We start from the raw sequence: 25975 nt of genomic DNA on the forward strand, positions 1-25975 counted from the left end.
AAAACGGTTCGAAGACAAACAACCATTAGAGTTTTAACTTTTTGCTTTTAGCTTCTTGTAGTTTCTTCTTGTTTCTAACTTCTTCGAGTTTCTAGCATCTGACATCTTCAAGTATCTAGCTTCTACTAGATCCTAGTTTTTTCTCTAGTTTCTAGCTTCTTCTTGCTTCTAGCTTCTTCTTGCTACTTGCCTCTTATAGCGTCTGGTTTCTTCAAGCTTCTTGCTTCTTCAAGCTTCTTGCTTCGTCTAGCTTCTAGCATCTTCAAGATTATAGCTTCTACTAGATTTTAACTTCTTCTAACTTCTAGCTTCTTCTAGTTTCTAACTTCTTCTCATAGAATTCATAGGTAATAGCTCATAACTAATAGAATCTTCTAGCTTCTACCATCTAACTTCTAACTTCTTCTTGTTTCTAGCTTCTAGTTTCTTCTTGCTACTTTCCTCATATAGCGTCTGGTTTCTTCAAGCTTCTTGCTTTTTTTGGCTTCTTCAAGCTTCTTGCTTTTTCAAGTTTTTTCGGGGTTTTAGTTTCTAGCTTTCAGCTCTTCCAGCTTCTCCCAGCTTCTAGCTTGTAGCTTCTACAAATGGATCGCTTCTTCTTATTTCTAGTTTCATCTAGCGTCTGGCTTCTTCAAGCTGGTTGCTTCTAGCTTCTGACTTTTTCTAATTTTTACTTTTTTGCTTTCAGCTTTTAGCTTCTGGTTTGATCAAGCTTCTTACTTTTTCAAGCTTCTAGCTTCTAGCTCCATCAAGCTTCCAGCATCTTCCTGGTACTAGCTTCTAGATTCTTGCTTCTTTTGACTTCTAGTTCTATCTAGCGTCTGGTTTCAATATTCTTCTTGCTTCTTCTAGCCTGTCTGGCTTCTTGCTCCTTCTAACTTCCTCTATGTTCTGGTATCATCAAGATTCTAGCTTCTTCTTACTTCTAGATTCATCTTGCTTCTAGCGTCTGTTTTCTTCAAACTTCTTGCTTCTACTTGCATCTTCAAGATTCTAGCTTTTACTAGATTCTAGCTTCTTCTGAGTTCTAGTTTCTGCTAGTTTCTAACTTTCTCTAGGTTACAGTTTTTTCTTTATTCTAGCTTCTACTTGCTTTTAGCTTTTTCTAGTGTCTGGCTTTTTCAAGCTTCTTCTAGCTTTTTGCGTAAAAACTTCTTCCAGCTACTTTCAGTTTCCGGTTTCTACCTCATATCTTCTAGCTAATAGTTTCTTCTAGGTTCTAGCTTTCGACTTCAACTTCTAGTCTCTAATCTTTTCCAGCCTTTTACTTAAAATCTTTAGCATCTTCCTGCTTTTTTTAGTTTTAGTTTCTCGATTCCAGCTTCTTCTTGCTTCTAACAACTTCTCGCGTCTAATTTCTTCAAGTTTCTTGTTTCTTCAAGCTTCTAGCATATGGTATCTTCAATCTTCGAGCTTCTACTGAATTTTAGCTTCTTCTAGCTTCTAGCTAAATGTTTCTTGACTTCTAGTTTGATCTAGCGTCAGGCTTCTTCATGCTTCTTGCTTCTTCTAGAGTCTATCTTCTTCAAATTTCTTGCATCTTTTAACTTCTAGCTTCTTCTAGATTCAGGCTTCATCAAGCTTCTAGCTTCTTTGAGTTTAGAGTTTTAAGCTTCTAGCTTTCATCATCTTCTAGGTTTTAGCTTCATCCAGATTCTAGCTTATAGATTCTAGCAATTTCTAGCTTAAAGTTTCTTCAAATTTCCAGCTTCTTCTTACTTCTAGTTTTATCTAGCATCTAGCTTCGTTTAGCTTCTGACTTCATCAAGCTACTTGTTCTTTTCTGCTTCTAGACGTCTAGACTTCTAGACTTCTAGACTTCTAGACTTCTAGACTTCTAGACTTCTAGACTTCTAGACTTCTAGACTTCTAGACTTCTAGACTTCTAGACTTCTAGACTTCTAGACTTCTAGACTTCTAGACTTCTAGACTTCTAGACTTCTAGACTTCTAGACTTCTAGACTTCTAGACTTCTAGACTTCTAGACTTCTAGACTTCTAGACTTCTAGACTTCTAGACTTCTAGACTTCTAGACTTCTAGACTTCTAGACTTCTAGACTTCTAGACTTCTAGACTTCTAGACTTCTAGACTTCTAGACTTCTAGACTTCTAGACTTCTAGACTTCTAGACTTCTAGACTTCTAGACTTCTAGACTTCTAGACTTCTAGACTTCTAGACTTCTAGACTTCTAGACTTCTAGACTTCTAGACTTCTAGACTTCTAGACTTCTAGACTTCTAGACTTCTAGACTTCTAGACTTCTAGACTTCTACACTTCTAGACTTCTAGACTTCTACACTTCTAGACTTCTACACTTCTAGGCTTCTAGACTTCTAGACTTCTAGACTTCTAGACTTCTAGACTTCTAGACTTCTAGACTTCTAGACTTCTAGACTTCTAGACTTCTAGACTTCTAGACTTCTAGACTTCTAGACTTCTAGACTTCTAGACTTCTAGACTTCTAGACTTGTCGACTTCTAGACTTCTAGACTTCTACACTTCTACACTTCTACACTTCTACACTTCTACACTTCTACACTTCTATACTTCTAGACTTCTAGGCTACACTTCTAGACTTCTACGCTTCTAGACTTCTAGACTTCTAGACTTCCAGACTTCTAGACTTCTAGACTTCTAGACTTCTAGACTTCTAGACTTCTAGACTTCTAGACTTCTAGACTTCTAGACTTCTAGACTTCTAGACTTCTAGACTTCTAGACTTCTAGACTTCTAGACTTCTAGACTTCTAGACTTGTCGACTTCTAGACTTCTAGACTTCTACACTTCTACACTTCTACACTTCTACACTTCTACACTTCTACACTTCTACACTTCTACACTTCTACACTTCTACACTTCTACACTTCTACACTTCTACACTTCTACACTTCTACACTTCTACATTTCTACACTTCTACACTTCTACACTTCTACACTTCTACACTTCTACACTTCTACACTTCTACACTTCTACACTTCTACACTTCTACACTTCTACACTTCTACACTTCTACACTTCTACACTTCTACATTTCTACATTTCTACACTTCTACACTTCTACACTTCTACACTTCTACACTTCTACACTTCTACACTTCTACACTTCTACACTTCTACACTTCTATGCTTCTAGACTTCTAGGCTACACTTCTAGACTTCTAGACTTCTAGACTTCTAGACTTCTAGACTTCTAGACTTCTAGACTTCTAGGCTTCTAGACTTCTAGACTTCTAGACTTCTAGGCTTGTCAACTTCTAGACTTCTACACTTCTACACTTCTACACTTCTACACTTCTGCACTTCTACACTTCTACACTTCTACACTTCTACACTTCTACACTTCTACACTTCTACACTTCTACACTTCTACACTTCTACACTTCTACACTTCTACACTTCTATGCTTCTAGACTTCTAGGCTACACTTCTAGACTTCTACGCTTCTAGACTTCTAGACTTCTAGACTTCCAGACTTCTAGACTTCTAGACTTCTAGACCTCTAGACTTCTAGACTTCTAGACTTCTAGACTTCTAAACTTCTAGACTTCTAGACTTCTAGACTTCTAGACTTCTAGACTTCTAGACTTCTAGACTTCTAGACTTGTCGACTTCTAGACTTCTAGACTTCTACACTTCTACACTTCTACACTTCTACACTTCTACACTTCTACACTTCTACACTTCTACACTTCTACACTTCTACACTTCTACACTTCTACACTTCTACACTTCCACACTTCTACACTTCTACATTTCTACACTTCTACACTTCTACACTTCTACACTTCTACACTTCTATGCTTCTAGACTTCTAGGCTACACTTCTAGACTTCTAGACTTCTAGACTTCTAGACTTCTAGACTTCCAGACTTCTAGGCTTCTAGATTTCTAGACTTCTAGACTTCTAGGCTTGTCGACTTCTAGACTTCTACACTTCTACACTTCTACACTTCTACACTTCTGCACTTCTACACTTCTACACTTCTACACTTCTACACTTCTACACTTCTACACTTCTACACTTCTACACTTCTACACTTCTACACTTCTATGCTTCTAGACTTCTAGGCTACACTTCTAGACTTCTAGACTTCTAGACTTCTAGACTTGTCGACTTCTAGACTTCTAGACTTCTACACTTCTACACTTCTACACTTCTACACTTCTACACTTCTACACTTCTACACTTCTACACTTCTACACTTCTACACTTCTACACTTCTACACTTCTACACTTCTACACTTCTACACTTCTACACTTCTACACTTCTACACTTCTACACTTCTACACTTCTACACTTCTACACTTCTACACTTCTACACTTCTACACTTCTACACTTCTACACTTCTACACTTCTACACTTCTACACTTCTACACTTCTACACTTCTATGCTTCTAGACTTCTAGGCTACACTTCTAGACTTCTAGACTTCTAGACTTCTAGACTTCTAGACTTCTAGACTTCTAGACTTCTAGGCTTCTAGACTTCTAGACTTCTAGACTTCTAGGCTTGTCGACTTCTAGACTTCTACACTTCTACACTTCTACACTTCTACACTTCTATACTTCTACACTTCTACACTTCTACACTTCTACACTTCTACACTTCTACACTTCTACACTTCTACACTTCTACACTTCTACACTTCTACACTTCTACACTTCTACACTTCTACACTTCTACACTTCTACACTTCTACACTTCTACACTTCTATGCTTCTAGACTTCTAGGCTACACTTCTAGACTTCTAGACTTCTAGACTTCTAGACTTCTAGACTTCCAGACTTCTAGGCTTCTAGATTTCTAGACTTCTAGACTTCTAGGCTTGTCGACTTCTAGACTTCTACACTTCTACACTTCTACACTTCTACACTTCTGCACTTCTACACTTCTACACTTCTACACTTCTACACTTCTACACTTCTACACTTCTACACTTCTACACTTCTACACTTCTACACTTCTACACTTCTATGCTTCTAGACTTCTAGGCTACACTTCTAGACTTCTAGACTTCTAGACTTCTAGACTTGTCGACTTCTAGACTTCTAGACTTCTACACTTCTACACTTCTACACTTCTACACTTCTACACTTCTACACTTCTACACTTCTACACTTCTACACTTCTACACTTCTACACTTCTACACTTCTACACTTCTACACTTCTACACTTCTACACTTCTACACTTCTACACTTCTACACTTCTACACTTCTACACTTCTACACTTCTACACTTCTACACTTCTACACTTCTACACTTCTACACTTCTACACTTCTACACTTCTACACTTCTACACTTCTACACTTCTATGCTTCTAGACTTCTAGGCTACACTTCTAGACTTCTAGACTTCTAGACTTCTAGACTTCTAGACTTCTAGACTTCTAGACTTCTAGGCTTCTAGACTTCTAGACTTCTAGACTTCTAGGCTTGTCGACTTCTAGACTTCTACACTTCTACACTTCTACACTTCTACACTTCTGCACTTCTACACTTCTACACTTCTACACTTCTACACTTCTACACTTCTACACTTCTACACTTCTACACTTCTACACTTCTACACTTCTATGCTTCTAGACTTCTAGGCTACACTTCTAGACTTCTACGCTTCTAGACTTCTAGACTTGTCGACTTCTAGACTTCTAGACTTCTACACTTCTACACTTCTACACTTCTACACTTCTACACTTCTACACTTCTACACTTCTACACTTCTACACTTCTACACTTCTACACTTCTACACTTCTACACTTCTACACTTCTACACTTCTACACTTCTACACTTCTACACTTCTACACTTCTACACTTCTACACTTCTACACTTCTACACTTCTACACTTCTACACTTCTACACTTCTACACTTCTATGCTTCTAGACTTCTAGGCTACACTTCTAGACTTCTACGCTTCTAGACTTCTAGACTTCTAGACTTCTAGACTTCTAGACTTCTAGACTTCTAGACTTCTAGGCTTCTAGACTTCTAGACTTCTAGACTTCTAGGCTTGTCGACTTCTAGACTTCTACACTTCTACACTTCTACACTTCTACACTTCTGCACTTCTACACTTCTACACTTCTACACTTCTACACTTCTACACTTCTACACTTCTACACTTCTACACTTCTACACTTCTACACTTCTACACTTCTATGCTTCTAGAATTCTAGGCTACACTTCTAGACTTCTACGCTTCTAGACTTCTAGACTTCTAGACTTCTAGACTTCTAGACTTCTAGACTTCTAGACTTCTAGACTTCTAGACTTCTAGACTTCTAGACTTCTAGACTTCTAGACTTCTAGACTTCTAGACTTCTAGACTTCTAGACTTCTAGACTTCTAGACTTCTAGACTTCTAGACTTCTAGACTTCTAGACTTCTAGACTTCTAGACTTCTAGACTTCTAGACTTCTAGACTTCTAGACTTCTAGACTTCTAGACTTCTAGACTTCTAGACTTCTAGACTTCTAGACTTCTAGACTTCTAGACTTCTAGACTTCTAGACTTCTAGACTTCTAGACTTCTAGACTTCTAGACTTCTAGACTTCTAGACTTCTAGACTTCTAGACTTCTAGACTTCTAGACTTCTAGACTTCTAGACTTCTACACTTCTAGACTTCTAGACTTCTACACTTCTAGACTTCTACACTTCTAGGCTTCTAGACTTCTAGACTTCTAGACTTCTAGACTTCTAGACTTCTAGACTTCTAGACTTCTAGACTTCTAGACTTCTAGACTTCTAGACTTCTAGACTTCTAGACTTCTAGACTTCTAGACTTCTAGACTTCTAGACTTCTAGACTTCTAGACTTCTAGACTTCCAGACTTCTAGACTTCTAGACTTGTCGACTTCTAGACTTCTAGACTTCTACACTTCTACACTTCTACACTTCTACACTTCTACACTTCTACACTTCTATGCTTCTAGACTTCTAGGCTACACTTCTAGACTTCTACGCTTCTAGACTTCTAGACTTCTAGACTTCTAGACTTCTAGACTTCTAGACTTCTAGACTTCTAGGCTTCTAGACTTCTAGACTTCTAGACTTCTAGGCTTGTCGACTTCTAGACTTCTACACTTCTACACTTCTACACTTCTACACTTCTGCACTTCTACACTTCTACACTTCTACACTTCTACACTTCTACACTTCTACACTTCTACACTTCTACACTTCTACACTTCTACACTTCTATGCTTCTAGACTTCTAGGCTACACTTCTAGACTTCTACGCTTCTAGACTTCTAGACTTCTAGACTTCTAGACTTCTAGACTTCTAGACTTCTAGACTTCTAGACTTCTAGACTTCTAGACTTCTAGACTTCTAGACTTCTAGACTTCTAGACTTCTAGACTTCTAGACTTCTAGACTTCTAGACTTCTGGACTTCTAGACTTGTCGACTTCTAGACTTCTAGACTTCTAGACTTCTAGACTTCTACTCTTCTACACTTCTACACTTCTACACTTCTATACTTCTAGACTTCTAGGCTACACTTCTAGACTTCTACGCTTCTAGACATCTAGACTTCTAGACTTCTAGACTTCTAGACTTCTAGACTTCTAGACTTCTAGACTTCTAGACTTCTAGACTTCTAGACTTCTAGACTTCTAGACTGCTAGACTTCTAGACTTCTAGACTTCTAGACTTCTAGACTTCTAGACTTCTAGACTTCTAGACTTCTAGACTTCTAGACTTCTAGACTTCTAGACTTCTAGACTTTTAGACTTCTAGACTTCTAGACTTCTAGACTTCTAGACTTCTAGACTTCTAGACTTCTAGACTTCTAGACTTCTAGACTTCTAGACTTCTAGACTTCTAGACTTCTAGACTTCTAGACTTCTAGACTTCTAGACTTCTAGACTTCTAGACTTCTAGACTTCTAGACTTCTAGACTTCTAGACTTCTAGACTTCCAGACTTCTAGACTTCTAGACTTCTAGACTTCTAGACTTCTAGACTTCTAGACTTCTAGAAGTTAAAGGCTTCTAGATTTCAAGGCTTCTATGCTTCAAGGCTTCTAGGCTTCAAGGCTTCAAGGCTTCCAGGCTTCTAAGCATCCATGCTTATTTTTTAGGGTTCTAGGATTTTAAACTTTTAGGCTTCTAGTTGCTGATGTGCCGTAGTGGCACGTTTGAACGCTGAACAATGTAAAAATAGACCACAATGGATTTAATAGAATCGTTCAGTGATGTTGAAGGCGTACAACTTTTCAAAATATATATTTTTCGACTCATTAGTGCTTTAGCAGATTATATTTTACTGCTAATGCCACCTCGTAGATCAACATAATCCGCTAAGCAGACGTTGCTATTGAAAACACACTAATATTATGTAGTGTGTTCAAAAACATAATACTATTCCAGAGATATCGCTAGAATATAAAAATTCCCCACGTTATGAGAATGAGGTTTGCGCGACAGTTCCTTGGCTTCAGGTGCCTTTGACCAAACAAATTATGTTGTTTGGTCTTCTGTTCCTCACTATCTAGATTTTGAAATTCATAGATATTAATGTACCAGTATTTGTATATATAACGCCACAAATGCACTCAACAAAATCAACACACATACACTCTCACTCTTAGCCTCGAGATACGCATCGTAAAACCGTCTTCGTCTGGCGTTCATTTCAACTAGCGTAGGTAAGTTCACTCTGCATATGCTTATTTTCCATTATAACCATACCTCCATTCTGCCCACACTAATTTTCAACTCACCGAATGTTCAACGTCATCATCGTCATCGTCGCCTGCAAAGGCCGTGCTTTTCTGTGAGCGTGTTGGCTATATCATTAACCAACGACCTCGGTTGCCGACGTGACCTTGAGCGTCATCATGTAAAAAAGTACCATCAAAGTCTGTACTTGAAAACCACCCACCATTCCCGTCGTGTCGCTTCGTGCCAGGATAAGGCAAAAAACTTTACTCGTAATTAAATATAGAGATGTAGGTCAGGATCATCAGCGAGCGGTTTCACCCCGCTGACATCATTTAAATACTTACCCCCGCGAACTTGGAGTAAATTCTTCATCGCAGTCTCATTTCCCGGACTCATCAGAGGCGTCGTCGTCGTAGTCGTCGTCGTCGTCGTTGCCGTCGTTGTCATAGTCTGTGATGATGTCGAGAGCTACCTATTTAAAAGTTGATGCCCCTTCTGCGACCTAGATGTCGTAGATGCGAAAGGGAAGCCAGAAAAATTGCTTCTTCCGGTGGATCGGAGAATAATTTTGCTTTTTCATTATTTAGCTCCCGACCGTCTGCTACTCGGGACCGGATCCAATGGCGACGTTCAGCACAGGAACAGAAAGTTGAGGTTGAGGTGAACTTTGCCGACTTCTCCAACTTGCCTAGGCAAACGTTCTGTGTTTTTTCTACTTATGTAAATTGGCACTGCTTCTTTTCGTCATTCGCGGCGCGTACCCAGCGTTTTTCCGATCGTGAATTTTGTGTTGGTGTGCTGAACGGAGAGAGAAAACGTGAACATCCTGGCAGTTCAGTGTTTGTAATGAAAATTACCCTACCGGGTCGGCGGGGTGCAGATGAGGAAAATTAAACACTGAAACCCGTAGGGTGGTGCTGGATGAGTCACGTGGTGCAAGTGGAATTGAAAATAATTGATGTTTAAGGATTTCAACGCCATTTAAATCTTGGAAAGACGAGAGGGTAATGTCACAGACATAACTGGAGGTCGTCAATACGAATAAAACTGACATGCTTCTTTTACACTTCCGAACACCGATAATTCTAGAACTGAATTCTGAGCTTGAAATCCGAAACTGAATTGAGAAACTGAGTTCAGTTCTAATATCTTGTTCCAGAATCCAAGTTCCAAATTTAATTCCAGCATACAGGCTCTGAATTCTGAATCTGAATTATGGAAATGAACACTGAAACTGACTTTAATAAATAAATTTTGAAACTGTTCTAAAATATGATATTGAATTCCTAAATCAAAATTCTGGATTCGAATTCCGATTTTAAACTTAGGTACTAGATTCAGCTCCGAAATCTTATCAAAAAAGTCAGTTTCAAAAACCTAGTTCAAAAATCTAGAATCAAGATTTGGTTCTAGAGTCTTAGACTTGAATTTTGATCCGGTATTCTGGAAATAAATGCTGAAATTGAATTCGAAAACTAAATTCTTCTCGCTACTGTTGTCATGAATAATAAAAGTCATGAAACCAATCATGTTTTGATGTGGAACACATCTCTATTTTCTATACAGGGGTGCAAATTAAAAAGTCAAGGTTAAAATAAAAAATGTGGTCAGGTGTTGAACACTTCCAGCTCAGTCAGCTTTGTATGAATTATAAATATTATTTCACCTATTGACAGAAAATATTTCTAAGTAAGCCACATATTTTCAATTATATATGATTGAAATTTAACTGATTTCAGAACTAATTGGCTCAAGTGACACGTTCCCTTAGTTATTTAGAGATTCGTGCCTTCCTAAATTAAATAAAATGAACTTAATTATTAATGAGAAAAGTTTGCCACTTCAACCGAAGTCGCAGAAATTTAACGCTATAAAAAGGCGGGTGAGTAATGTTACAGACATAACTGGAGGGCGTGAATACGAATAATAAAGATAATCTTTCCCATTAGTTGATTGTATGAATTTCGCTTCCAGAATTGTAACGGTGCATTTATACTAAAGGTCAATATTATTGGCGACAAATATTTTCTACCACACAATATTAGTTAATCGTGGAACAAATAAAGGTAAAAAAACAGTTTCAATCGACTTAGTAGTGTATTGATTCCTTTCTTAGATCAATCATACTGTCATATATAAAAATGTATTATTATTCAAAATATTTTTTTCCGATTCTCAAAAGAATAACCGGAATCGGTTTGTTTGGCCGTCTACTGATAATAACTACCGATTGGAGTAGTTTTGAGGCCGATTTAGAAAATTGCTTACCCCTTAAGTGATGGTATAAAATTTTCAACACTCTTTGCTCTGAAATTCCGGAACCAGAAGTCGTATCCAAATGAAATTAGGATGTTTTGTACTAGACCATTCATTCGAATCTAAGTTTGTGAAATCACGCCATCTCTGAGAAATGTGAGCAAGTAATTTGAAATTGAAATTTTTACGCTAATCACCCTATAATTCTGGAACCGGAAGTCGGATTTAAGTGAAATAGAGAAGTTTTGATAAAGACTTCTAAACCATTCATTTGAATTTAATATTGTAAAAATCGGTCACGCCATCTCTGAGAAAGGTTAGTACACATATTTCAATTTTTTGCACATTTTACCTCATAACCCCGGAACAGGAAGTCAGATTCAAACAAAGTTCAGAAATTTTGTATGAACTCATAAACCCTTTCATTTGAATTTATTTATGTGAAAATCGATTTAGCCATCTCCGAGAAAAGTTTTTTTTAAAAAACGTTACTCACACACCCATACAGACATTTTTCGTACTCGACGAAATGAGTCGAATGGTATATGGCACTTGGCCCTCCGGGTCTCAGTTTAAAAATCGCTCGATTATTTCATTTCGGATTTGCATATTTAAAAAAAAACTATCAAAATTACCGGGATTAATTTCTTTCATTCAGAAGGGCCAAATTGTGAAATTCGGAGATTTTTTCTCGAACAGTCTGGCAGTGCTGGCTTTATCCGCAGTCGTGTAGTGTGAATTGTGTGTGCACTGCGAAAAGTGCATAGAGGTAATCAAATTATTTTTTTTTTTATATCGTTTATTTGTACCCGGCCTAATCCAAATTTTGGTCGTTCGAAATGATTCTAAATTTGCACTAAACTAATGTTTTCTATCTCCGATTTTCTAAGGAGCAATCTTCTTTTTTAATAACATGCTTTCATTTGCATTTAGAGCCATTAAAAGGGTTGATTTTAAATAATGTTCGCCATCGCTATTCGCTTTTCGTTGTTTTTTGCTCCAATGCAAACGACCAGCAGTAGCATGACACAATCGCTATTTTTGATGTGGAACACAACTTTATTTTCTATATAGTGGTGCAAATCAGAAACTCAAGAAAAACTACACGTAGAAATGTGGTCAGGTCGTAAACACTTACAGCTCAGTCTATTTTGTATCAATTATTAATATTATTTCATCATTTGATAGGAAATATGTCCTATTTGGCAGCTAAAAATCTTTGGCATGCTAAAAATCTTTGGCATGCTCTCTCGTAACTGTGTAAAATGACTCTCGATGTGGCCGGGTGGCCAAGAAAGTTTTGATATTTTCGGTTACAAGTTTGACTACATCACATAAAATCCAATAAAGCTACCGCTTGTTTGGCAGCCTTGCTGAGCCGATTTTATTTCTCTCTCATGTTTCGTTACGTTACCAGGATACAAGAGCAGAAAAAAATGGTGCCGCCATAGAAATGGACTTACCATTACAAAAATAACATTCACTTAATTTTTATCGCGACAACATATATGTTTTTATGCACTAATCGCATCCAAACTAAATTATCTAGCCATTGTCAGGATAGATTTTTGATCCATGCTTTTGAAGGCGAGATATTCCATGAACAAGTTGAAAGTTGCCGTTTTCAGCTACGCAATTCTTCCTTCAGAAAAAAGACTTTCCCGACCGCTAAAGTCAAACAATCATTCTGAAATTTTCACAGAATAATCTAAGCTAATTTTCTAAGAAATTGTCAGTTGGGTTTTTCGATATTCGTCACCGTTTCTGAGAAAATCAGATTTGAAGCGTGAAAATAGACATTTAAAGCGTCCTAAAACACAGCTCTGATCTTGTGTCATGCAAGCTCGGAATTCCATGTTATGTCGTTTCCCCATGAGAAATTGACAACTACCCCTGGATAAATTTTGAGTGCTTAAGATTAATTTCTAATTTATATTAGATGAACTCGATTGATAATGAGAAATAGTTTTTCGCTTCAACCGAAATCGCAGAATGGTAGAGAAACTCGACGCTAAAAAAACTGCTTGCATAAAAAAATTGAACACAAGCTTGGCGAAGAGAAGCTTTATTATCGAAATCGCAAGTATGTACAAAGATATAATTGCATACATTTGGGATAATGGTGCAATTTCGTCGGTTATAAAACAAATGCAAATCAAGACAAATCTCGATGAACATTAGAAAAGGTCCCAATTGCAAGTGACAGTTTCTCTTGGTTTACTTTCTCTTTCAATTATTACGGCAAATTCCAGTAATTTCCAACAAATTCTACAGTGCATGTCGAAAGTTGATGGTTTTTGCTATAATCCTATGTGAAGTGTTAGATGGGAAGATTGCTGATTGGACCGTAATACTCGAAAGAGAAAGTAAACAAAGAGAAACTGTCATTTGCACTTAAAACCTTTTCTCGTGATGTGTTGGTGTTGGTTCGGATTGATTGAACTTTTTTTTATTGTAGATCATTTGAAATTTTGATTGCCTTGTTCCACATCAATGGCTCGAACAACCCCATGGGGCTGATCCTTGTAGTTTTTTAAAATGAAACTCGCACTGCGAACGTCCCGCAGCAGAACTGCTTCCTTTGCGGATTGATTTAATACTGAACTGAGTTCCTGATACTGGAACTGAGTTCTGAACATTAACCAACTGAAATGATGCACTTGTTTCACTTCATGCTCAGTCAACTGTGCAGGCTATAATGAACGAAATATATCAAGTGTTAACCTGCGAGAAAAGCGCTATGAGTTGTCTTCTTTGAAACTCGTTGATACCAAACATTTCAGAAAACATTATTTTGAATTTTTTTTGTTGTGGTGTCATATAACTAGGAATGCTTTCATAAATTGATGATCATGTTTCCGATGACATGAAGCAAAAATGATGTTGATACGTTAGATCCAACAAAAGATATTCACGATCAAAAACTTATCACTCTCTCAGAGGGTAAATTTTGGAAAGGCGCCCCATAGTAAAGTAACTCGTTTTCACAACCAAAGTCATTTTCATTGATTCAATAAATGTGACTCTCAGCTCCCCTAGCAAATTTTGAAAACAAGGTGATGTCCAGTCAACGACAAAAGTGGAACAGTAGTGTTCTTTCTTTCGACATTTTTGGTATCTAGAAAAATCGTATACTGTTGAGTATACACGATAAACAATCATTTTCACCTGTTGGTTCTCGTGTCTACAGAAGTTGTGGTTTTCAGAGAGGTTCTAGAGTGTATTAACTTGAATTTACCGTATATACCAGGTTTATATATATGACCAAACTTCAAAGATTTTCAATATTCTGAAGAAAGGATGAGAAATAAAATTTCCATGGAAATGATATTTTGCTTCGTCTTGTCGTAGGGAAACGAGTGACGCTGGTATTGATACTCTCTTTTGTTGAAGTGGAAGACGAAAATGTTTCGGTTCTCTTCGTTTGTTTTGCATACGACCATTTACGAATGACACAGTAAACATACAAAAACGATTCTTTCATTGAAAATACGTGACAATTTTAAGCTCTGTCTGTGATGTATCATGGCAGATGAAGCAGTCTAGTTTACTATTGTAAAAGACTCCTCTCGGGGTCCTGAAAATCACAAGGAACTGTTTAAATTGTTCTTTTATTCACTAGTCGAATTGGAAAATGTAAAAGTAATATTAAATTCTTTATTACAGGCCTTAGTGATGAAATCACTTGAAGTGGATTGACATTCTGTTCAATGTAAGGAGTGTATCGAAAATAAGCTATCCACATACATTTGTATTGTACGCATGTATTTGTGATGGTTTTTATGCTCAGATCACAGCATGCTGTGCGTTTGGTTGTCAGCTTTCGTTTGTTTACTTGTTTGTGCGGTTGAAATTCTGCGTTTTCAAAATGTCGCGTATTGAAAAGACAGCAAAAATTAAGGTTCTGGACACTTGGCTAAATGAGTAGGATATTACTATGCGAAAATTGGCGAAGCGGTTTGGAATTCACCATGCCAGTATTAAAACCATCAATAATAAGTTTGGGGAACACTATTCTTTGGATGAGCTACCAAGCAGAGGCAGAAAACCAAGTTCTTCCAACCCGAAACTGGACCAAAAAGTGGTTGATTCAAGTGGAGAAACTCGGTCGAAAGGTACTGGTATGGCAAGCAATATGTTCCTGTGGTTTGAAGTCAACCATTGTTTACACTACAGGAACTATGAATGCAGAAATCTATCGATCTGAGTGTCTCCAGAAAAGGTTGCTGTCTTTATATAAGAAGCATAGTACACCTCCACTGTTTTGGCCGGATTCAGCGTCGGGTCACTATGCTAAAACCACACTCAATTGGCTTGCGGAAAAGAGTACAAATTTCGTTGAGAGAAATATCAATCCACCAAATTGCCCTCGGCTTCGACCGATCCAACGTTACTGGGCAATCGTGAAGAGGGTCTTCAAGAAGACTGGTAAGGCAGCTCGGGACATTCAGGAGTTCAAAAAAATTTGGGCTCAAGCGTCCAAAAAATGCGATGCAGCACTTGTCCGGAACTTGAAGAAGAGCGTTTGATCAAAAGTTCAAAATTCGTGAAGGAATAACTAAAATTTCATCCGATTTTCATTATGCTCAAGTTTAAACTCGTACAATAAAGGATCAATTTTTAGTTTGAATAAAATATCGTTTTTTATCATAATTTGAAAGAAAAATTTGTGGATAGCTTATTTTCGATACACTCCTTACTAGACGACAAATTTTTCCCAAACGTTTATGTTGGAGCAGGGCGCGAAAAATGGTTCATTAGCTAATTAGCTGTCAGACCAATACCCGAATTTCAGTATTATATAGCAAATCGGTGTGTTTGAAAAGAGAGTAATAATAACTTGATCGCCAAATTTTTAGAATTTGACTATAAAAATGACCAAAAGGTTAAAGCCGGAGTAATATAAATGATATTAATAATAATAATAAGACTATAAAAATTTCTCATATTTTAAAACTCTATCGTTTGAAACTAGTAAACTAGGGTTCTTTCCCTTTTCATTTGTAAAGTCGCCGGAGATGTCCAACTCCTCTGTGTGATGAAGAGCAAGCAAAATTTCTTCCCTCGCACTGACAACTTCAACGAGAGCTCTTCTCTTTTGCCTATATACACCACTGTTGTATAAAGTGTGCCCCCATCATAACTGCGCGTGTTTAGTTTCTTTTACCTCTAGCACTGAATAGCACCAAATTGCTAAAGCAGAGCTCTAAATTTCTCTGGATGGATGCAGATTTTTTCACAAAATCAGCAAAATAAAACAATTTATCTTTGAATTTTCGTTTTTTCTTACAAGTTTTTCATAGAAAGGCCAGATCTACTCTCTGATGATTGAAGTTCACAGAAGTGTTCGCTCACCATCACGCGCCAGTGATTACTTGGGTGTATTTAGGCGAGAGCACGTGAAAGCGATTCATGCGAAGAGAATGTGGTTCTCTTGCACTTTGTGTGGAGCACACCAAATGTGTCCGCAGTGTAGAAATGAGACTTACGCACTGTAGTAAAATGCAACTCGAATCGGAACATGGGATTTAAATTTTTTGTTGGAGTCGTAGGTCGGTAAGAGCTTGAAATAAAAATATCACGATTTCCAAAAAAATAGAACCACCACCAAACCAATTAGAAAACTTAAACTGCATCCTCCAAGGCCTCACGCACACACACATCCTACAGCCCAGTCTCACCAGGAGCACATGAATCTATACCGATGACACTCTCCCTGGTTCTCTGTTTTAATTTCATTCATTTGTTTGCTACCACCCAACTCCGACCCGCGTGGAAACGTCGTCATCATCATCGTCATCATCATCAGTGCCGTCCTCATCGTCGTCGTCGTCGTCGTCTGTTTTAATAATGAGACCAGACGTTCGGTCCCGCAACTGCCGGTTGGAAACTTGGGAAACTCCGTGACGTCATTCGAGCAGGAGGCTACCTTGAAAAAAAACTTTCACTTATCGTTCTCAGCGCTCGGTACTTTCTGTGATGTCTTTGTTGAATACGTCGGTCGTCGGTAGTAACCTCAGCCAGCCAGGCGAAGGCGTAGTCGGAATCATTCTCAAGGACGAGCCCCTTCCTGAGGCACCTCGACTTCCTCCACTCAACCGCAGACGTCTTGTTCATCAGTATCACGCGTATGAAGTTTTCCCAACTCGTCCGACTGATGCAGCTCCAAAGTTGGCTTCCGTGTCTTTCGGAATGAAAACGAAATGAGTTTCACCATGCTCAGTCACAGTCCCCTGAGCCACTCTCAGCCGAAACCCCGAATAAATACCAGCAGCATGTTCCGTTCCGGCGGTTATCCGTTACGCTATTAGCGAAAATCGCGAAGGAAACGCTTGGTGCGGGATTAATTCTATGTAAATTTATGTGTGTTCATTATTACTGCAAGGACGAGGAACGTCCCTGAGACGGGAAACGGAAGCGGATTGTTTTCATTGCCAAGGCAAGAGGTTGTCTCTGATGAAGATGAAGTTTACCGGGACCGGGCATGGAGCGGGAGGAGCGTGGAAATGAGATTATAAATACTACTACGTAGGACGATAATGGGGTAATCGGGTGGATTCGAATGCGAAATAATGAATGAAATTTGTTGAATGAGATTGTAGGGAGCAGGATTTTTTTTTCGTTTGGGGTGTTTTTTAGATGAGAGTAAATGAGTTTGCTGAATGCTGGCAGCAACCTGTTGAGCGTCGAACCCAACGTGATTATTTTACGATTTTTTACGGATTTCTGCAGTTAGACTAACAAATAGGATTCTCAATTTTGAGTTGAATATTTAATTTATACACTTGACCTGAACACTTGTTAGAGGGGAAATCATTGATTTTCATAGTACTGCGTAGAGGCAAGATGATCATTTGAATATGCACCAATAAACGACCTAGCGGCGAAGGAACTTCATTGGAAACGAATTTATCATTCGGTGGAAGGAATCTGTTTCTGTGTTCACCGCCATCCCGCTCCGCTCCCGTCACAGTTGTCTATCATGGTCGCAAGAAACGACATCACCCGTAATCAATTCAATTACTCAGAATCCGAGCCCAGGAATGAGACACTCCAAACGCGGAGAGGGCTTCGGATTGGTATCGCCGAAAACAAAAAAATGTATATTCGAAAAATACGAACAAACCGGGGATCAGTTGGGCTAATCGAAATGAAAGGAAAACAAATTGAAAAAGACCTTCAAAGCAATTTTCCTTCGTATACCAGCTACATAGCGAGAGCAGGCGTTTTATTTGTGTACGTAGTGAATTGACAACCTCGGGGGCTAAGCTGGGTTTGTCAATGTTCGTCGTCGTCGTCGTCGTCGTCGTCGTCGTCGTCGTCGTCGTCGTCGTCGTCGTTCGAAGCCGGGAAAAATTTCGTAACCACAGCCAACCATCCAACGGTTTGATGAATTCTATCAGGAAGAGGGGGGGGGAAAGGGAGCCTGAAAAGCATAGCAACATCTGACGATAATCCATTTTCCCAAGTCGAACATTGCGCCGTTGCCAACCTTTCCTCGGTCGTGGCAAGCTTCGTCGAGGAGTCGTCCCCCTTTCGTGATCCAGTTTTCCTCCGGCAGAAGTATTTACGCTTACGCTCTGTATATATGATTATGTACATGGCGAACACATCGGGACACGTGGGATATCCCTGTGAGTGTGTGGTTTGCGAGTGAACGAGAAAGCAGAACTCTTCGTACGTCAATTTGCGAGCTAAGATGTTTGGCGAAAGCTTATTTAATACACGCTTACATGTGTACACGTCAAATCCTCATGATGGGGGTGGTTCCGCCAGAAGATTGGTGCTTGGTTAACTTTGAAGAGCATGGTTAGCTTGCTGTCAAACTAAAGCAGGCAGGCAGGCAGAAAGCGGGCTTCCTTGGGCTACAAATACAATGCCCCGTGAAGAGTTGTTCGGGGGAAAGTTTACGAAAAGATATGTTTTCCTATCGCTAAGAAATTTGGCTGTGACTTGGATGAGATAGGTTTGTAATTGACAAAGGAATCTCTGAGTTGAAAAATTCGAATCGTAATATTCGAAGTAATTGATATAGTTTATCTAAACTCAAAAGTCTGAATAAAATGCCCGGATGTCCTATTTTATACTGTAATATTTCTTTTTAGAAGTGATATACGTGAGGTACAGTTCAAATTCTCAGGACGGTGGTCAATCGATTTGGAACCAACTGAATCATCAAGGACAATTAATTTATAAGAACAATCCAGGGGTGGAAATATGCAAATTTTTTATTTCACAGTAAATAAAAAAGGTAGTATTATCTTTTCACTAGCTGAATTACCCGGCGTTGCTCGGAAATGTTTCGGGATGGTAATGCCGCCAAAAATGCTCTCGAATTTGCCCTGCCCAGTGAAATACTCAGATTGTAATAAAGCACAACTTAGACGGCAACCCGATTGAACAATACTCCGTACATGTCCAGATTCCTTACGGCCAGTGTCCCGTTTCAGATCTCACAAAAATCATAATTTTCACGGTATTCTCGTTATATCGAGTCAGTTTCGATCAATTTTAGCTTACATTATCCATGTTTGGGACACTTGCTAGTCTCCTTCTTCCTTAAAATAACTGGCAATCTTCTTTGATGTAAAAGTATTATCTGTATGTGTAAAGAAGCATCGTTTCTCGTCGAATAAATTTCACATTGAACTCTCCTTTTATTAGTAAACTTACTACGGCTCTCCTCCATGAATACCCTTATGAATACCCTCTGAGTAGTGTAGAAAGTATCTGTGCTCTTCCAAATGTATCGATTTCCACCTTTGATATATGTGCCATACTTGGTGGCGATTCGTTTGGTTGTTTCGTAGTTATGTTATGAAAATTACATACACTCGCGTTCAAAGGCAGATAAAGATAAATATTCTCTTAGTTCTTTGAATTTCCCGTCGGAATATAGCCAGATTTTTTGAAATGATTAAAAAAAATTGCATTCGAATTAACAATAATAATCCTAGCATGACTTTGAAATTCTTGCCCTCCCTTGTTTTACAAAATTTGGGATAAAAATTGATTTTCAAAACTTCCTCCTTCTAGTCCAAATTTCTCCCCTTGTTTGACGATAAATAAAATAAATTTTTCAATAAGCACCTCTTTTTAGAGAAACTTGCTTCAAACTCCACCCTTTTGATCAGCACCAAATGAACATCTAAGCTCGTCGAGAAAAATTTGATCCTCTGAATTCCCCCCATGTTAAGAACACTTGCTATAAACCCCTGGAGATGATGATATCTGAAGAGCAAGAAGTATCTGTGCCAAGTTTGATAGCAATCCGTTCAGTAGTTCCGGAGTTATGCCATTACAAACATTACACCTCCCTTTTTAAAGAGTCCTGCTACATCAACCCCTCCCCCCTATAATCATATCTAATGTATGCAAAATGTTTCTATGGTCTTGAAAATGTATCGATTCTCGTCAAATAAGATTATTTTTTTAATGACTCCCCATCTGTTAAGGACACTTACAACGCTCCCTCCCCCATTAAAACACCCTTAGGACTATCTCAGAAAAGCATAAAGTATCTGTGCCAAGTTTGGTGGCAATCCGTTCAGTAGTTTCGGAATTGTGACGTTTTAAACATTACACTCCCCCACCCATTACTCCGAATACCAAGGGGGTAAAAAGTTACGCGGACTGCCAAGGGTACCATGAAAAGTGGGAACGTTAGTTTCGACTGACTATATCTTAGCCATTTTTGGACCGATTTCAAAACTTTTTTTTGCCATTAGAAAGATAAATTCATTCGGAATAAAATACCCCAAGTAGCATGTTAAGTTGCTGTCCTGTATATTTCTACTGATGGAGCAATTTATCAAGTTAGTTTATATCACTATTCTAGTAACTGTTGTGTTATGGAAAAAGCGCAATTTTTCGGTGTTATGCAACATAATTTCAAGTTCATCTGTTTTTATGAACATTTATTCACAACGATTGTGCAACTGATACAAAAACTCGTGCAATCTACTACGTAATGTAAACAAGAAATGGAATGACGTTTACAAACACATAACAAACATAATTTCTAATAAGTTTCACATTTGATTTGCAATACAACTGCTCTCAACACAAACATGGATCTTTTAAAATAATCTGCACATGAAAAATGATAAAGCACATATTGTAGAATTAATCTTTTGTGTTTTTGTGAATGAAAAATCGACAACGAACTGCATTTTCATGGTGAAACATGTATTCGTACGCCCGAAATTTTCAAGCGCCCTTAAATTAACGTGTTTTGATGATTGTACACAAATTTCTGTGAAAATAACAGTCTATTATTTTTAATGAGAATCATCGGAATGGTGTTCGAAATACGTGTATTCAAACATTCTTTAAAATTCTCAGACGATTTTGATCAAACTAATGTGTAATTAAACCTGAACAATCTCGAAATGATTTTTTCTTGAATATTTTCCAATATGGCATCGATTGTAACAGTGAGTTGAATAGAAAATGGTTCACCCAACGTAATGACACATATTATCTGAATAACAGGAAACATTAACATGTTAAAATGTTTTTCTAAAACTGAAGAAAACTGCACACACTGATCTAAAAATTCATGAGGCAGCCAAAATAATGTGGACTCTGCACAAATATATTTTTTACAGCAAGGTTATCAATTCAGCTTAGCATTTTTGCCTTGCGGAGAGCATCAGTCATTCCACAAATTTTTCCTCCACAAGAGATTTATAGCAATTTCGACGTATATTATGCCCGGTACAATTATGACAGCCGTTTGTATAGTTTTTGATAAGTTTCACAATTGTTATAGCTACTCCCGTTTTACATGACGATGTGAAATTTTTTTAGAACTTCTAGTGAAACATCAACAAGTTGGTGATTTAATACACAATTGTTTTAGATGTACTTAAAGTTGTTCTATATTGAGTTTTCGGTAGTATTGAGAAACTTAACAGTAATAAGTTGCACAAATAGTTTTAATATATATTTCTAAACATATATAACATAAATAACATTTCTAAACCAATTGTAAAACATCTTGAAGGTTCAATAAGTTACATTTGCTACTTGGGACATTTGAAACGATGGAAAACCGAATATTCTATTGAAAGTTATTATAAAAAGCTCCAACTAAAGTCTGTTGAAAAAACTTTGGAACGCTTACTTTGGCTGGCCATATCTTAGCTGTTAGAAGTCCGATTGTGAAAATTTGTTTAAGTATGGACGTCTTAAAGTCCCAGAAAATATGGACGCAACCAAAAACCGCTGCCGTTTTGCAATGGTTCAGAATCTGTCAATTTTTTTGGCTGCGTCCTGTTGTTTACACTCTTCTCTAACCACTTGTGCAGTTGTTTATTCGTTTTCATTAGTTTGTTTCGAAATGCGTGGACTTTCAGCAGAACAACATCGAAAAATTGTGTACAAATGGTGCACAGAACGCGGATTGTCACTGAGAAAGATAGCAAAAATGGAAGGAATAAGTGAAAAAGCCGTGCGAAAAGCAATTAGGAAGTTCGGTGAGTATAACTCCTTTGAGAATAAACCGAAAACGGGTCGAAAAAAAGGTCCTGCTAACCCTCAGTTGGATAAACGTATACTGAAAGCGTTCGAGCAAAAGAAGGAGGTTTCAGTTCGGGATGTGGCCAAAAAAGTGGGTACTTCGAAGTCAAATGTTCTTCGTGCTAAAGAACGTTTGAATCTTCGAACCTATAAGAAGTAGAAACAACCAAAACGTAGTCCGAAACAAGAAACATCGATCAGGCCGAGGGTTCGAAAGCTGTACAATACGATTCTTGCTGGAAATTTGAACTGCATAATCATGGACGACGAAACCTACGTGAAACTCGATTACAAATCCTTGCCGGGACTACAATATTATACGGTGCAAGAAAGGCAAGTGTTAAACCAGTCCGAGATATCGATTGAAGTCGAAAAATTTGTTAAGAAAGCTATGGTCTGGCAAGCAATTTGTAGTTGCGGTAAGCTTTCGAAACCCTTCATCACCACTGCTTCAATGAACAGCAAAATATACATCAAGGAATGTTTACAAAAACGACTTCTACCCATGATTCCAAGCCACAAGGTTCCTGTTGTCTTCTGGCCAGATCTTGCTTCTTACCACCACTCGAAATCAACGGTAGAATGGTATACTACCAAAAATGTCACTTTCGTCCCAAAAGACATGAATCCACCAAATTGCCCACAACTTCGACCAATTGAGGAATTTTGAGCATGAACGAAGGCACATCTTAGGAAACATGTTTCGGAAGCCGAAACCATTGAACAGGTCGAAAAAGATTGGAAAAAAGTGTCAAAACTTGTCGCCAAGAAGTCTGTACGGAATTTAATGAGGAACGTTCGCAAGAATGTGCGCCAGCTACTCTACAATGGCTAAGTAGCAAATGCTGAGAATAATATTCTGTTGTTGTAGTCTAATATTATCAGTATATCGAATAAAATTTGAATATCTAACACTTGTGAATTATTTACAGCGAAATCAAAGCGCGTCCATACTTTCTGGGACAGTCTTTAATACTGAACATATTTTCCAACCGCTGGACGTGAACGATGACCTTCTTTTGTGCCCCGATCACAGAGGCGCCGATTGTTTCCTAAATCAGACAGTAGAACTTAAAAAAAATGGATATAAAACACGATAGCAAAAACTTTATTCTCTAAATTGAATTTTACGAATCTCTCATCGGGAGCAATATTTCGCTACTACGACATCACCATAATTCAAAATCAATAACCTTATCACAGAATTCACCTGCCTTAGCAGCACCGCATAAAGAACCGAGCGCATTTTGCCATCCATTTCTAATACCTTCCAATCATCTTGCATGAAGAAGAGGAAAAAAAGTGGCAAGAAAGAAAAACTCAACGTCCTCAGCAACGACCGGGGAGAGACTCTTCTTCATGTCAATACCAAATCCGCCCGCTTGTCAAGTGGGTTTGCTGCTATTCGCCACGGAAGAAGGGCCGTTCACCGAAAGCTGGCACAGCAACAGCAGCAGCAGCAGCATGGCCTTATCGGTTCACCACACAGGAAATTCACCAGAACTTCCTCCTTTTCTAATGCCCGGTATGCAGTCAATGTTCAGCCTTATCGCAATACCCGACCGTCATAACGAGAAGAGATCCCCTTCCGAAAGCTTTTATATGCGCTTCCTTTTGGCACTTGGAGGATACACAGCAGCAGCATCACGGGGAAGCAAAACCACCGCCGCCCGTTCGTTCGAGGCTCCTTCAAATCCGGGGCCGGTGGCTGAGATCTCCGAGAATAGGAAATTTTCTGCAGCCAGTCGAGCTGCCATCGGCTGGCTTTGCGTACCAGCCAACAGTTCCGAAAATTTTATTATACTTTTCCAGTGATACGATAATAATATGTAGGTAATATATTTTCTGAGCGGCTTATGTCATTTTCTGTTACGGTGAGCTTCGTCTTCGTGTTGTTACTGTTGCTGTTACTGCTTTACCAGCGTAAGCATTGTCGTAACGAATTCCGTTTTTTTGCCAGCATGATTCAAGTCCCGTGAAACGGACTGAAGCAGATCGATTCGAATGCTTGCCAAGCTAGTAGAAAGTATGATCTATTTTAATTTTTAACTATCTTCTTTGGAAATATGAAGCAAAGCGTGAATTGAGAGTCTATCTAGAATATAGTACCGTGAACAGTAAGACGATTTTGATACGAATATACCTAATAAAATAAACACCACTCGGTGTCCTTTCTATATCCTTTCTATAGAGAAAGGCAAAAAAATTTAATTGAAATAACAAGCAGTATTCACGCAGTTCTTTTTGAGGAATTCTTTCTGGTTTGGTAAGAAAAACATCAAGATTTAATCTTTTTGGTAATCAAATGACACAAGTACTTTCAGGTTTGATTGGAAAATGGGTTAATTTTGGTTGAATACGTTGAGTGTATCGATAAGTAGTTAGCAACATTCAAACAGTTATTACTCTAAAATGGCTTAATTTTTTGCAGCGTGTTTTGCGGTGACATGTTTGCTTACATGTCAATAACAGCTGCGCAATTGATTGGTTTCGGTACGGTTTATCGTTTCAAAGATGAGTCGAATTGATCCGAAATTGCAAAACGGGTGGAAGTGCACCACACCAGTGTCAAAAATATTATCGAGAAGTTCGGTAAAGCCCTTTCCATGAAGGATTTGCCTCGATCCGGTAGGAAAACAAATCCCAGCAAGCCCGGCCGGGACTTAAAAGAGGTTGAGTACATCAGGAAAAACCCATCGCCGTCGACGCGGGATTTGGCCAAGCAGTTCAACACCAGCATCGGGATGATTCAACGGATCAAAGTTCGGAACTCCCTGAAAACGTACGCCAAGGAAGACTCTCGAGCGCTGCCCGGACCGCAATATTATACGAAATCGGTGTACCAGGACCTGGACGACGCTGACACCACGGTGGCGATGGAAAAGTTTGGGCAGAAGGTGTTGGTCTGGCGAGGAATTTGTATCTGTGGTTTGCGGTCGTCGATTTTCTTCACGAAGGGCACAATTAACGCCAAGGTGTACGAGGAAGAATGTTTGAAGAAAAGAATGCTGCCACTGTACAGAAAGCATAAGGCTCCTCCTCTCTTCTGGCTGGATTTGGCTTCAGTCCACTACGCCAACTCCGTTCTACAGTGGTTGTCAAAAATAATGTACAATTCGTGGAAAACGACATCAACCCACCGAACTGCCCGGATCTTCGGCCAATTGAAAGGTATTGGGCAATTGTCAAGCGGCACTTTCGGAATGATGGTACAGTGTCCCGAAACATGCACAAGTTAAAAAAAAACTAAACAGCTGCCACCAGGAAAGTCACAAAAGTAACTGTGCAGAATTTAATGAAGAATGTCAAGTCCAAAGTGCGAGCGTTTCACAGAAACTAGGATTTTCATCAATATAATCAGTGAAATGCATAAAAATGCAATTTTTCTACGATATATCGAAAACTGATGTCAAAATATGTTTTTTGTTTTTCACTTTTTTATTCAATAATCAATGTTGCTAACTACTTTTCGATACACTCCTTATAGATGATGGTGGTGGGAAAATGGCTTATTTGAAAACGC

This window comes from Malaya genurostris, chromosome 3, assembly GCF_030247185.1.
Source record: "Malaya genurostris strain Urasoe2022 chromosome 3, Malgen_1.1, whole genome shotgun sequence".
NCBI classification, from domain to species: Eukaryota; Metazoa; Arthropoda; class Insecta; order Diptera; family Culicidae; genus Malaya; species Malaya genurostris.